Below are 15,715 nucleotides of genomic sequence, written 5' to 3' on the forward strand. Positions count from 1 at the left end.
AATTACTTCTTCTTTTGTTGTTTGCAGGAGCGAATATTTCAAATATCTGCTCGATCAAATAAAGATCTTGATGATAATGAAAGTAGAGTACGTGACGTTTCTCGAAATCCGAATCCCAGCAATCATTACAGAATGTTAAAAATGCGTTTCAATGCACAGTTGACGATGGAGGTCATTCAGACATTTTTTATATCACGTTTTATGCAATTACATAAAAAACAAGCAGTACAAAACTGCTACAATGTGTACCATTAATTTAGTTAATTTAAAATTTGCTGGTTACGGTTTTTTCTGGTTCTGAAAGTGAAATTTCGTTATAAAAGTGAAACAATCTGCTAGATTTTGTTTTCAATTTGAATAACTGTCCACGCGCATCCCAAAAAACCTTGCCAGCAGTTGGAACAGTCTTTGTCCTCTTTGAACCTTCAGTCCATTGTTTTGATCGTTTTTTCGGTTCGGTTGTAAAGTTATAAACCCAAGTTTCATCAATAATTATGAAACAGCGTGAAATTCTGTTTTTTTTTCTGTGAAATATTGCCAAAAACACGATGGAAACATCTCCAACACGTTTTTGTTTCATTGTAAGCTTAATTCTAATTAAAAGCTCGATGAATTTTATCGAATAAATCGTATTTCTTCGTATTTAAGGAAATATTTTTTATTGGGACACCCTCTATATATTGCCAAGTCAATATTTCAAATCAATATACGGATATTTCTCTAGCTCTATTTCAAAATAGGAATGACGTAATGTTTCTAATCTAACATCTCGGTCTTCTTTGTTCCATTTAACAATGTGAGGCCCCCTGTAGGGCTTAAAGCGGCATTCTTGGGACAACATGAAATTGCGGTAGTACCAACCGACAGCTCGTCCGATGTAAGTACGTATATGACGTAATACAAACACCTCGACCACGATTGGAGAGTTTGTCATCGGGGAAAATTGTTTCTGTTGATATTTTAAAATTTTATTGGTAAAATTCGAATGTGTCTTCACAACGACGCCATTTTTTTTTCATTTCCACGTGCCAACTTTGACTTTTTAATCAAGACTCAAAAAAAGCGGGAATTTTCGAAACTCAGTCACTCCATTATAACATTTTTTCGTCTATTCGTCTGAATAAAGCCCCCAATGACGTAGAGCACCCCACAGAATTGTAGTATCCACCATCTTATCACTTTTAACCACCATTTTTATCTCAAAAGGCAAACACATGGCTCGAAATGAGCTAACACAGACAAACGCGTTACGACTATACACAATCCGTCTCAGTTAGAGTTGGGGGGGTTTAATGACGTAATACCCCCTTTAAAAATACCATTAAAACTGTTTCTATCATCGAAAAAACCGTGTCTGATAACCCAAAACATTGTACCACATTCTTATTTTGTTAATTATAATGAATCGTTACGCTTTAAAGGTGAAGATCAATTAAGATCGTATTTTGAAAATCTCAAATAACATTAATCGTCCTTGGTGCGTGTTTAACTATCATAGAAAAGACTGAAATAATGTTATCTCTTCAAGACCACACACAGTTTCCACTTGAAATGTTATTACCATTCCCATTTAGGCTTTAAACGATGTGATTTTTCATTTAATATAAACGAGCTCTTAAGAAAATAATATAAAGCGAGTAATCAACAAGTTCAAAGGAAATGTTTGGGTATTCCCAGTTTAAAAATCGAAAAATTTGGTTTTGAACCCTGTTAAATTCTGTTGGGCGGTCTGCCTAGAGTGCGGACCGTACAAAGAATTAAGTTTAGATATGAGAAAAGTGAGAAGACGAATTTTGGTAATTGGATGTTGTTTTTCGAAATATTTTCCATTGAAATCAATTTACTTTTGTATCGTAACGGAATTCATCTTGTACGAAGTGCGATCACGACTCAATACGAACAAAAACGAGGGCGTTCCGTCACCAAAAGTCGAAGCGAGTTGATTCGACACACTGCTGTCAAATGTCAAACTTAGTAATGACAGATTTGACGTATTCGCGTCAGTGTTACCATATCTTAATTAGTATTCCGCTAGAGTTGGGAAAAACAAATGCTCTGACAGATTCAGTATCATATATGACGAAATTTTTAACTTCAAATTAATAAACTCTGAGGTAGCTTCTTAAAATCATAAATATATTTGAAAAAAATGTGGATTTTGAGTTTTCAGCTAATATTTTAGAAAAATAATCCACCGAATCAGTTGTTGTGGAAGTTTTTCCATTTATAATCGAACTTATTGTTTTCTATAACACCCTAATTGATATAGAAGAATTAATAACAAATTTTGGTTATCTTAGTTGGTACCAGAAGGATCTAGGAAGACGTATAAAACATCGTATCAATAATAAAATGTTGTTGCTACCGTTTTTTGCCTACTACTACCAATTATCTAAAGTCTTCAAGCTTATGGTGAAAATATTTCAAGCTGAAGAAGATAGAAACGAGGTCTGGCTACTAAATAACGAAACTGGTTTCCATATAATCCCCTCCCTTGACCACACACACTTTTTTATAGGTTTTTCCATCGATCTAAGCAGTGCTGGAAGTCTTCTTCGGTGAGGATCTTCAGGAGTTCTAGTTTACCGTTTCCATAGACTCAAATCGGGTTCCTTTCGAAGCAAATCCTTTTCTAACCTTTCAAAAGGAAATTTGGGCATACCCGTTGACGCAATAACTTCCAGGAGTCAGATTTTTTGGCTCCAACTTCGCAAAGACTCAGTCATGGGTAATTCCTCGTGTAAAACTTTTCTAACCGTATCTTTATTGGGTTTTTCAGCTTCGACAATCATCCGGATGCTCAATCGACTATCTGCACGTACAATTTGATTGATTTTGGTCACTGTTTCCGTAGTTGAAACAGTCACTGGGCGCTGGTCATCTTCAGCACTCACTAAAACGCTTACAACACTCAAAAACACGCGCGCGAGTTGGATAATCGTCCTCATAGACCAGTTAATAATATTTAACATCTTTTGGTATGTTCAAGTTAAAGGATTATCAAGGAATTTGAATTTTTTGTTAAAACATTGGCTCTATAGTTTCCTTACAACTCCTGTACTTGGTTTAGAGGTAAATTGATTATCGTATTTTGGGCTCCGTATCAGTTTCGTGTCGATTTTATCATAAATTTTCGTGTTTTGAGGAAATTTTTGCGGAAAGTCGACATGTTGTATATCAAAAGTTCTGATTTTAAATATTCATGTCTGTGAATCACTGGAATCAGAGCATTGCTCTACTTTTCGGTTCTCACGATGGCGTAACGAACATACAAGTACCATTTATACGACAAATGGAATGTTATCCGATTGATAATAACTGTACGTACATTCGCACGAGGTCAAACAATTCTAGTGCTCGTACTATAGTGGTGTAGGAAACAGGTGATTCGTCGGTCAGCGCTAGTATACGAGAAACTCTCGAAATAAATTAAATCCTCGCAGTTTTATACTTTCCATAGTATTAAAATAGAGCGCCGATGAATTACTATATTTTCAAAATATAATCACGTTTTTTTCATAGATAAACGTTCTAAGTACGTTCATTATTAGAAACGTCAAACTCTATGATCAAATCAGTGTTGCCATACCTTAAAACTTGACTAGCAGTGCTCGCAACTTCGATGTAAGTTAGTTATGTATAACGTCACTCGATATGTCGAGTGATTGACACTCAGATAGCGCTGTCAATGTCAAATCGATATGACGTTTATGAAGTACCAACTTTCAAGAAACTATTTGTGGAATTCGGACTTCAAAAGTGTTGTCCGGACTCTGGATGATGTTGAACGTTCTGATCGTCCAATTGGGGTGGTTATTTGAGGCCGTTAAGATATCAGAACGCACTGTGCACAAACATTTAACCACGAGAAAGCTTTTTTTAAAGTGTGTATAGTATCACGGAAGCTCCAAAGGCGCTCCAAAGGTCATAAAATTAATTTAAAAAGTTCAAAATGAGCTCTAAATATCAAAAATCGTCTAACGGAACCTTTAAATGAGCTCTTGGGATCAAAAACCATATAACAGGCGTTGCAAATGGGCTCTAAATATCAAAAATCGTCTAACGGAACCTTTAAATGAGCTCTTGGGATCAAAAACCATATAACAGGCGTTGCAAATGGGCTCTAAATATCAAAAATCGTCTAACGGAACCTCTAAATGAGCTCTTGAGATCAAAAATCATCTAACAGGCATTCAAAATGAGCTCTAAATATTAAAAACCATCTGACGGAGCCTCTAAATGAGTTTCAAAAAAGCTTTGTAGATCATAAGTTTTACAGAACCTTGATATGAGCTCTGGAGATCGAAAATTATCTTACAGTTGTTCGAAATGAGCTCTTCAAATCAAAAATTGTTTTAAAGACGTTTAAAATGAGCTCTAACGATCTCAAAGTACCTTAAAATGCTTTGAAATGAGGTCTATAGATAAAAAATTGTCGTACAGAACCTAGAGATTAGCTGAAATGTGCTCTAAAAATAAGTTGTATAGGTCATAAGTTTCATAGAATTATAAAATGAGCTCTGTGGATCGAAAATAATCGTACAGGCGTTCGAAATGAGCTCTCAATATCAGAAATTGTCTTGAAGAAGTCCAAATTGAGCTCTAAAGACCACAAAGTGTCTCGAAATGCTTCAAAATGAGGTCTATATATCAAAAATTATCTTGCAGGCGATTGAAATGAGTTCTAAAAATAATAAATTGTCTTACAGAAGTTCGAAATGAGCTCTAATAATCATAAATTGTTTTCGACTCAGACCATATGAAATTTAAAGGGCGGAAATTACATTGACTAAGTTCAAAATGAGCTATAAAAATCAGAACTTGCCTAAAAATACTTCAAAATAAGTTGTATAGGTCATAAGTTTCATAGAATTATAAAATGAGCTCTGTGGATCGAAAATAATCGTACAGGCGTTCGAAATGAGCTCTCAATATCAGAAATTGTCTTGAAGAAGTCCAAATTGAGCTCTAAAGACCACAAATTGTTTTCCAAGTAGACCAAATGAGATTTAACGGTCGAAAATCACCAATAAGTCTAAAATGAGCTATAAAAATTAGAACTTGCTTTAAAATGCTTTAAAATGATACAAATAGATTAGAAATCATCTCACAGTGTTATATTCAATTTATTTATTTCGATTTTGCACATCAACGAAACAACAGCGAAAATTCGATGAATAATCCCCCGTACTAACAGACATTTTCGAGTTCTCTACGATTTATAATGTCTACACATTCATTCTTAGAATTTGAGACTCGCTCGTTTCCCAGACAAATTTTTCATTGTTTAAATACATCGATAAATGATTTCGAAAGACCCTTTACATGATTTGAATATCAAATAATATTGGATCGACGTTATTCCCAACATTTTTTCAAAATTATAGGTGATTATTTAATATATATAACTCATACAGGGTGTCCCACGACGTTGTCATAGTTTATTTTTATAATTTATTATCAAAAAACTATTTAAAAATATTTATTGAGCAATAAAGGGGTGGATCGATGGTATAATTGTGGATAGTGGATACCAAAAAAAATATTTTTTAATATGTATGTAATTGAAGAGAAAAAGTTTAACTCTACGACGAAAAATACTATTCAAGCTTTTTATTTTCAATAATTTCAGATGTTAAAGTCATTTTTAACATTCAAACCGTCTGTGGTTTCCTTGAAAAAGTACGCAGCTGTTTAACCCGTGTCTGTGGACAAATCGGTATAGCCGTTTCCCGGTTATTTTTTGTTTTGACGATGACAAAGAAATGGAACGACGGATTGTTGTGAAATTACAGCTGAAACTTATCACCAGTGACGGAATTTTTCAAATAAAATGCGTTATCAACGTTTATCATAATTTGTATACTACGAGTGTTGTTCGAAAGTTTTCTGATCTATCAAAGGAACAGTAAGTACAAAAAGTATTCTTTTTAACCCTTCTAAACTGGGCGTTTCACGTAAGTTTAAGTGGAAATTTGAGGTTAGGAAACAGGAAAAATTACTCGGCGACAAATCTGGTGGTTACGGTGGATGGTCGAGCAATTCTGATACAATATCTATAACGTGACTGGAAATTGAAAGGAAAATTGAAGCATTAGTTTCGTATACTTATAGCTGACAGATTTAGCTCAGCAATTACACTACGTACAGGACTATTTCGAAGAAATTATGTACATACGCCTTCCGACAGCTTCGGACAATATAAATATTTACGATTCGATGTTTTAATTGATAAACAATGGAGATGATGAGTCCACGTGGACTGACGATCGCCGAATTTTATACGGGGAGTAAATATTATGAAATATTGATTGATCCTCGCATAAATGTCTTCCGCAATTGATATTTCAGGAATTATACCAATAGATGGTGTCGTAGTGGTGAATTTTAAATAATTAAACTGTACTTTACTAACCTAGAGATTTCCAGGTCACTTGAACAAGTTCAACAAGCGACGCTTTGCATTGTTTTACATATTTTCGTTTAGAATACCGGTTTATTATTATTTAACACGAATACGAGGTGAGTCAATTGTATTTATACGGTTTCTAGTTAAATTTGTATCATTTTTTTTAAATGAGAATGAAAATCGCTCATATTTTTTTACATCTTTGTAGGTTGAAGAAAACTTCCTAAAAAGGTAACTGCTGATAAAGTTTCGTTCATTCTTCAGCCTTCTTCGGAGTTATAACGTTCCCTGTTAGGGTTGGATGAATGGAGAGGTTGTTGGCGAGGGTTTTGTTAATTAACCCCTATAGTTGGATATGCAAGTCTTCTTTTATCCACCCAGATGTGGATAAGCTAATAATTTTCGTCAAACATGGCCAACAACGCAGGAAAATCGTTTTCTTTTAATGTCTCTCAATTTCGTAAAATTGATTATTCTACCAACGGGGGGCTTCTTCCTCGCGCTTTCATTTTTTTGGTACCACAAACTTTTATTTCGTTTCTACACCGATATTTTCAAAATTTTATTGAATTTAAACTAATAGTGCAGGGATTCAAGTTCAAAATGGCGTCAAACCTCTGAACTGTCTCCGATTTTCCTGAAAATTTAGAATTGAGCTCATCTTACCCCCATATCAAGATCTGCATGATCGCAAGGTGTGCAAATTGTTTTTAAGGGATGAAAATCACCCCTTATCGAAAAATATCAAAATTATAGTTTTTCCTACTTTTTTTCAATTCGAATGTTTTTCGTATACGCGGCATAAATATCTTAACATATTGTATAATAGAAAATTTATATATTTTGAAGTATCAACCCTTAAAAATCCTTAAAAACTACCCTTTTGATAAAAATAATATGGGAATAAATCTTTTAATGATTTAAAACATTGCAATTTCATTTTTACTGTGAAAATTTCATAGCTTTTCAATAAAATTTAATTGGTTACTGATTTTTATTATCCAACCCTTAAAAACTACCCCTTTGCAGAGAATTAAATAAAAATAAATCTTATGACTGCCAACTTTTAGATTTTGCATTCTTTTTGGTTAGTTTTTTGTCTCTAATTGAAGTAATTTTTAATTGTTTATGTAGTTTATCAACCCTTTAGAACCACCCCTTTGATAAAAAATAAAAAAATAAAATTTTAATGACTGTTAATGTTTTGATTTTGAATTCTTTCGGTATTTTCCAAACACGAAGTGATTTTTCATTCTCTACACCCTAATACCCCTTAAAAACCACCCCTTTACCAATATTATAAGTATATCATCTCTTGGTACTCTCAAATGTACCTACAGGCAACTTAACATCAACAGAAAAAATTTGGGCGCCAAAATTTGAAACTTTTTCATAACCTATAATTAAAAAAAAATTTCAAATTTTTATTTTTTATGTAACTCCGTTAATTTTGAAGATATCACATCCTACAAAAAACCATTTTAAAGGTAATTTTCAGGACTACCCGACTATGTATGGTAGAAGGGTTTGAAATCCTTCAGATTTTATTAATAAAGGGTCAAAGGGCTGCGGATAAGCAAACCTCGCAATATAGTGACAGATTAATTTGGTTATAACTCCGTCAATTTTTATGTTACAAAAAAAATAAAAATAGCAAAATAATCGTCATCAAAAATGCTTTAATTAAATGCTGTTTATTTGTTTTTGTATCTCTCATACTTATGGAGAAAAAATGAGCAAAAAATTTTTTTTTTAAAATCGAAAAAAAAAGTATTATTTAATGCTCATTTTTTTCAAAATTAGGCATTTCTAATCAGCCAAATTTTCAGAAATCGTAAATAACATCCAAATAAAGTATTTGGTACAAGGAATAAGTTTAATTTTGATATTCAATGAAATTGTAATAGTTTTAGTGCAATTTCTTTTTTTAAGTCTTAACTATTTTACATCATATCTCCCTGAAATTTCAGTCGAAACAACTTTTATTAGTAATCATTTGAAAGGTCTTTTTAAGCTCTTTAAAAAGTATTTCTTGACTTTTTGTTGAAAAATGTACCGTTTTTCCGTTATTTGAAGTTAAATGCTCAATTACGTAAAACAAAAACTATTCAAGTATCTATAACTTGCTTTAGGTAGAACATTAAGATCTTGAAATATATCTTAATTTCTTCGTTTTTTTATAAACTTCATTTTTGTACATTACATTTTTTTCGATAAAACGAATAATTACAGAGTTATACGAAAAAAACTATTGAAAAACGCGGTTTTTTTTGACGAAAAATCAATTGCGAATAACTCAAAAACTATCGATCTGACGAAAAAACTTTATACGACATTTTTTACTTTAAATTAGCTAATCTTTCGATTTCTGGGATTATTTTGGGTGAAAAATTAGTACGAAAACGATGGTGAGCTGCTACATAGCTGCTGGTTTGATAGAACGCTTTCACAGCAAACACTCAGTTTTGTTTTGACCACTAATCCATGGCGACTGAAATGTTTTGAGGCTTATTTGCCTTAATTGAAAATCAACAGTCATTAATAATGATTTTTTGATCAATTCACTTCAATTAATTATTAAAAATCAATAACTTACTGGATAAAATGTAGTAGTACCTTTTCCTGAAAAAAAGAAGACGAAATTATTAATAAATAATCGTAATTAATATGAGTTAAAGAAGGTTTCTTCTTCTGTTTACAAGGATAGTACCAGAAGTACCTCGCCTAACACATAAAACACAAGAATAAATTTATTTTCCAACGTAAACTCCTCTCAGCTCCAAATACTTCTCCCAGCGATGTTTTTGCTTGATTTCTTCGCTCAAACATTGCAATAATACTAACCGTCGATAGTTTTTCCTTTTCCAAGATATTCAATGGAAATTATCCCACGCGCAACCCAAAAAACCCGACGCCATGATCTTGTTTGCAGCTGGAACGGTTTTGGTTTTCTTTGGACCTAGTCCTCCCTCTTCAATCCATTGTTTTGATTGTTATTTTTTTTCGGATGGACCTACGTTTCATCCATGGTTAGGAAAACATTGCCAAACACTTGATGGCGTCATCTTCACGACGCTGTTTTCCATTGTGAGTACCCATCTTGCGCACAGCTTTTCAAATCAAAATTTTCAGTTAACACGCGATGTATCGCACTTTTTGGAATGTCTAGTAAGTCTGCTAGCTCGCGCACTTTCAGTCCACGATCATCCAGTGGATTTTCTTCAAAATTTCTGGAGTCGTCACCTCATTTGATCCACCACTGCGTTGTTGATCATCGCAGGTCGTCCAGTCTCGTCTAAACTTTGCTACCCAACATTTCGCTGTTGATAACGAAGGATCAGTCTCCCCCAGAGTGGAATCTAGTTCAGCTTTTATATTGGTTGAGCTATTAAACAACGTGGTGTCTTCAAACTTCGAACATATGATGTATAGATTGTGGTATTTTCGAAGGAACTACCGCCATCTCTAAATCAGATCTGGTACCTTCCTCGTACGTCCATTTTGTTGATAAACAATTGGAGAAAATTGAATTATAATTTATTGTCATTATTTTTATAAATAATATCAAATATGTACATAATCAGTTGCGATTTTTATTTTAGTTTGTGTCGACTCTAATTATCAATAATAATTTTTTTTGAAATATTGCTTGTAAGTTTTGAATTAATAGCAAATGGGTAACATCGAGTTATTTATTGCATTAAAGGAATTGAGGATAATTAACTGTGGTCTTGATTTATGTGCTGTGCTAAATTACATGCTGACTAGCCGAGACATAATAGACACATGTTATTCTACAGGATCATTTAGTCCTGGCGAATTATCAATAAAACGATGTGTTTTTGATTATATGATCGAAAATAATTAGAAAAATATCAAAATTTAGGCGTTTCCTGATTTTCCAGCAATATCTAGAAAAACGTATTTTGTTTTTTAATAATAACTCGGCTTTACTTCAAGTTTTTTGCCTTCATCCATACATCATTTTGTAGGGAATTTCATAACCTACAAAACCATGGTAGTTGCAACCCTTTTAGGCCCTTTTCTTCAGAGAATTTTGATGTTAAATGGTAAAAAAGACTTAGCATTGAAATCAATACTTTAAACGCTTATATCTCGTTTAATTTTTAAGTTACGTGAGTTTTAAAAAAAGACAAAATGTTCAGTAAAATAAAGGCTTAATTTTAGTTACAAAAAATTTGTTCGTTGATCCAATAGTTTTTGAGATATTTTGAAAAAATAACGCTTTTTTTTTCAAATTCGAGTTACTTAACTTATTTTCGTCATAACTCGCTTAATTTTCATGCTAGACGGTTTTATAAAACCTCATTTTGAAGGTCTGAAAAAGTACTTTGAAAATGTTAATCACGATTTTTTATGAAAAATTTATCGTTTTTCCGATATTTGAGCTCAAACTTCTGCATAAATTTACGAAAAACAAAAAAATTGGCTTTCACTGACTGATAAATTGCTGAATATTATTTAAAAAATTCGATTTAAAATGACCAAATTCTTTGTTTTTTTATAAGCTTCAATTTTGATAAGAATAATTTTTTCCAGAAAATGCGTAATTTTCGAGTTTTTCGTGAAAAATTGTTGAAAAACATTTTTTTTTAATCTTCGTCATAACTCGCTTAATTTTCATGCTAGACAATTTTGTAAAAGCTCATTTCAAAGGTCTGAAAAAGTACTTTGAAAATGTTCATCACGATTTTTTATGAAAATTTATCGTTTTTCCGATATTTGAGCTCAAACTTCTGCATAAATTTACAAAAAACAAAAAAATTGGCTTTCACTGATTGATAAATTGCTGAATATTATGTAAAAATTCGATTTAAAGTGACCGAATTCTTTGTTTTTTTATAAGCTTCAATTTTGATAGGAATAATTTTTTCCAGAAAATGCGTAATTTTCGAGTTTTTCATGAAAAATTGTTGAAAAACGTTTTTTTTTTTAATTTTCAATCGCGAATAACTCAGAAATTATTGCGTTAAACAAAAAACTTCATTCTACATTTTCTTCATAAAATTCAATTCTCTCTCGATTCCCGATATTTCGAAATTTCAAATTCTCACCCCCCGAGTAAGGGTGGCACTCACCCCTGGGATAAAAACATACATTGGCACCAAATCAGATTTTTAATTTGCACAAACACAACAAAATAATCTATGGAACACTAAATCAATTGACAAAATAAAAAGAAAATGGAGGAATAGAAAAAAAAATAGAAAAAAAGAAACTCAAAGAGAAAAGTTAAAGATGAAACCAGTTAAAGTGGAAATATATGAAAAATGATAATACAAAATTATAGATAACAATCGAAAACAATAAAAAATCAAACAAAAGATAGAAAAGCCTGAAGACGAAATCAACGATCTGGATTTGTATTTATTTTTTAATCTGCACACAAAACGATTCACGGTTAGAAATTAATTAGATACTTCTTATTATTTATTTACAAACGACTTGATGCATTTTGCACTCGAAATAAATGTATAGCTTACTAATTAGACCTTCATGAATATTTAACGTCCAATTCTACTACCGAATCATTTTAATTGGAATTCACATCAACTATAACATTGTAGTACTTGGATTAGAAGTAAATACAAGCTGTTGAATTCGCAGCCAATTGTTTCAGTTAGACACAACTTGAACTAATCGCTCTCTATCGTGTGAACGAGCTTTAGAAGAAACAAATTGATACCATTATTGAAATTGAACGCTTTCTACTATAGATTAAAGTATATAGAACTGTACTGGTATCTACGGGATCGGCGAATCCAACGATGAGTCCAAAAAACCATCCTTGGTGTGACCAAAAACGTTGCCGTCAAGTCTCTGAACGATTTACTGGCCTCTTGGTATGTACCAGCACTCGGGAAACAAAGACAAATAGACCGGGAATGGCGAACCCACCGATGAGTCCAAAATCCATACTTGGTGTGACCAAAAACGTTGCCGTCGAGTCTCTGAACAATTTATTGGCCTCCTGGTATGTACCAGCACTCGGGAAACAAAGACAAACAGACCGGGAATGACGAACCCACCGATGAGTCCTAAATCCATACTTGGTGTGACCAAAAACGTTGCCGTCGAGTCTCTGAACAATTTACTGGCCTCCTGGTATGTACCAGCCCTCGGGAAACAAAGACAAACAGACCGGGAATGACGAACCCACCGATGAGTCCAAAATCCATACTTGGTGTGACCAAAAACGTTGCCATCGAGTCTCTGAACAATTTACTGGCCTCCTGGTATGTACCAGCACTCGGGAAACAAAGACAAATAGACCGGGAATGACGAACCCACCGATGAGTCCAAAACCTATCCTTGGTGAGGTCCAAAATGTTGCCATCGAGTCTCTGAACGATTTACTTGCCTCCTGGTATGTACCAGCACTCGGAAAACAAAGACAAACATACTGGGAATGAAGAACCCACCGATGAGTCCTAAATCCATACTTGGTGTGACCAAAAACGTTGCCGTCGAGTCTCTGAACAATTTACTGGCCTCCTGGTATGTACCAGCACTCGGGAAACAAAGACAAACATACTGGGAATGAAGAACCCACCGATGAGTCCTAAATCCATACTTGGTGTGACCAAAAACGTTGCCGTCGAGTCTCTGAACAATTTACTGGCCTCCTGGTATGTACCAGCACTCGGGAAACAAAGACAAACAGACCAGGAATGACGAACCCACTTGGTGTGACCAAAAACGTTGCCATCGAGTCTCTGAACGATTTACTGGCAATTCGGGCTCAGTAGAGACGGATAGAGACATCTGGTATGAGATAAGCGAAGGTCCATCTAGATAGGACCCTGTGGGTCGAATTGAAGAAGCGCGAAATCCCGTTAGTGAGCGGATACTGCAATCTAAGACGCCATCTCTACACCAAGGGCATCCAGAGTGCCGTTGGTGCATGGAGAAGGACGAAATCGCAAGCTACGTTATCTCGAGGACCCTGAACTCAGTCGAGCGCGATTTAAACACCTGGGCAAACCTTCTAACTTGGTTAATGACATCAAAGGGTTCAAGAAGAAGCGCTTGATGGGCTTCCCGAAGGATATCGCCATCTGGTAACGTCTAGTATGGTGTGATGGGTCTATCTGAAGGTCTAAGAGCTTAACAACTTTGGATTACGAACTATGGACTAATCCTATGATCCTATTTGTTTTGAAATCCACGAAACGTTACTGAACAATCAAAACAACGGATTGAAAAGCGTTCCAAAGATCGTTCCATCTGGAGGGAAGGTCTTAGAGTCGTTTTTTGGGGGGATAATTCTCATTAACTATCTTTAAAAAAGAAAAACTATCACCAGAGTATATTATAAGAAACTTATTGCAACGTTGGAGTAAAGAAATCAAACAAAAACCGCCGCATTTGACTAAAAAGAAAATGTCGATTCATCCGGCGAGAAATTAATGAAATAAAGTTTGAATCGCCACTTCGTACACCAGATTTAACCCCTCGGATTATTTTCTGTTTCCAGGCTTGATAAAATTTCTCAGTGGTCGAGGGGTTTTTCTGATGTCGGCGGTTAATTTTTTTCCAAAATTTTTATGGTTTCTTTGTTGGGCGAGGTACTTCTGGAACCGTCCTCGTAGATCGGTAGTCGTATAATTTATTAGGTTATCTAATGTAAAAGAATGTAAGAAAAATGGAACGAGATGTTATGGTATGACTGAAAACCATAGACGACGAAATCGTGCATATTGAATTCCGATTTTATTGTTCGCTTAGCATAGTAATAAATGCAAACGTCGATTATTGAAATTCCAAGAAGAATACAGGATGTCCATATCGCCAATTCGATATCTTGAGTTCATAACTTGTATTGTTAAACATCCAAAATACTGTATCGAATCTCAATCATTTATTATTGAGACTATTTAGTTTTTATGATTGAATATTGAGATATCCCTCGTATATAAACGTTTACCGTATACCAGGAAGTTGCTTTTAATAGTTTTCTAACCAACAGAAAGAAAAAGTTTCAATTATTGAAAAATTAACGAAAATTGTTGGATGTTTTACGAATTTGGAACAATCTTTTCCACCTACTCATTCTCCAAAGAAAATACGTTCAGATACATTATAAAAATGGGAAAAATCGCTATAAATGTTTTGAAAAATCGATAAAAATACTAATAAACCTGGGAATAGAGTAATAAAACAAATTTACTTGTGAAGAAAATCATTTTCTATCCACAATATGATAAAATTTAAAAAAAAAATCAAAACGTGATTTAGTACGTACTTAACGCGAGGTAAACTTCAAATATCCCTCGTATATAAACGTTTACCGTATACCAGGAAGTTGCTTTTAATAGTTTTCTAACCAACAGAAAGAAAAAGTTTCAATTATTGAAAAATTAACGAAAATTGTTGGATGTTTTACGAATTTGGAACAATCTTTTCCACCTACTCATTCTCCAAAGAAAATACGTCCAGGTACATCATAAAAATCGAAAAAATCGCTATAAATGTTTTGAAAAATCGACAAAAATACAACGAATATTTCCTTGGCGTGTACAACGATCTAAAAATCTTTATATATTCTAAACTATAAATTTCATCGATTGTACAAATTGTCCCTGTAAAATACGGATCGTTAACGATTGGGTATGAGCCGCCCCTGTCCTCCAGATAAGAGTGTAGAACCATTTCGTCAAACACACTTAAAAACGAGGGATCCTATGACATAATATTGTCACAAAAAATATAAATCCGCTTTTTTCTATGCTAGATCGCAGTTCCTTTTTATTTAAATCTATTCTACCTACTCGTTCCGTGTTTTGCTTCCAGATTCAAGTCGCACGGTCGCTGCCAAAAGAAATCTGTAGCTTCCTGGGGCCAGCAGCCGGCCTTTTAGGCTTTAGGGTAGTTTTCTTTGCCTTCTTCAGACTGCCCAGTCACTGACAGCCATTCCACGCGTTTCTTTGAGCTCTTGTAGGATTTGAGCATTACTGAGTGTCCGATTTATCTGACAATGAATCAATGCGTTCGAGATATATTTATTTAGAGTTTTATCAGTTCTAATATCGAAAAAGTTGTTTATTTAAACCATTTATTGATACAATTCGTTTTCCAATGTTGTTTTTTTGTGTGTAGAAATCAACATACTACCTTGCGACACGCCCATACTCATTTCTTTTCAAACTAACCACAGTAAATGAGATATAAACAACAAAAAAATTATGAATAAAATGTAACTTGACACAATAGAAAACCGCTGTGAATAATTAAACTGGAATAACATACGGAAACGATTGTAATTACTTTTAGAGTAAGTGGCGT

At 33.8% G+C, this 15,715-nt stretch overlaps 1 protein-coding gene across 1 annotated transcript in view; it reads right to left on the reverse strand.

The window, feature by feature from the left end:
- Positions 1-15,715, reverse strand: part of LOC130895022 (uncharacterized) — a 154,691-nt gene that overhangs the window by 111,025 nt on the left and 27,951 nt on the right. Inside the window, exon 2 of the mRNA XM_057802112.1 lies at positions 9,006-9,031. The gene's annotated coding sequence lies outside the window, so the exon portion shown is untranslated. The remainder of the gene's footprint in view (positions 1-9,005; positions 9,032-15,715) is intronic.

This window comes from Diorhabda carinulata, chromosome 6, assembly GCF_026250575.1.
Source record: "Diorhabda carinulata isolate Delta chromosome 6, icDioCari1.1, whole genome shotgun sequence".
In the NCBI taxonomy this organism is placed as follows: Eukaryota; Metazoa; Arthropoda; class Insecta; order Coleoptera; family Chrysomelidae; genus Diorhabda; species Diorhabda carinulata.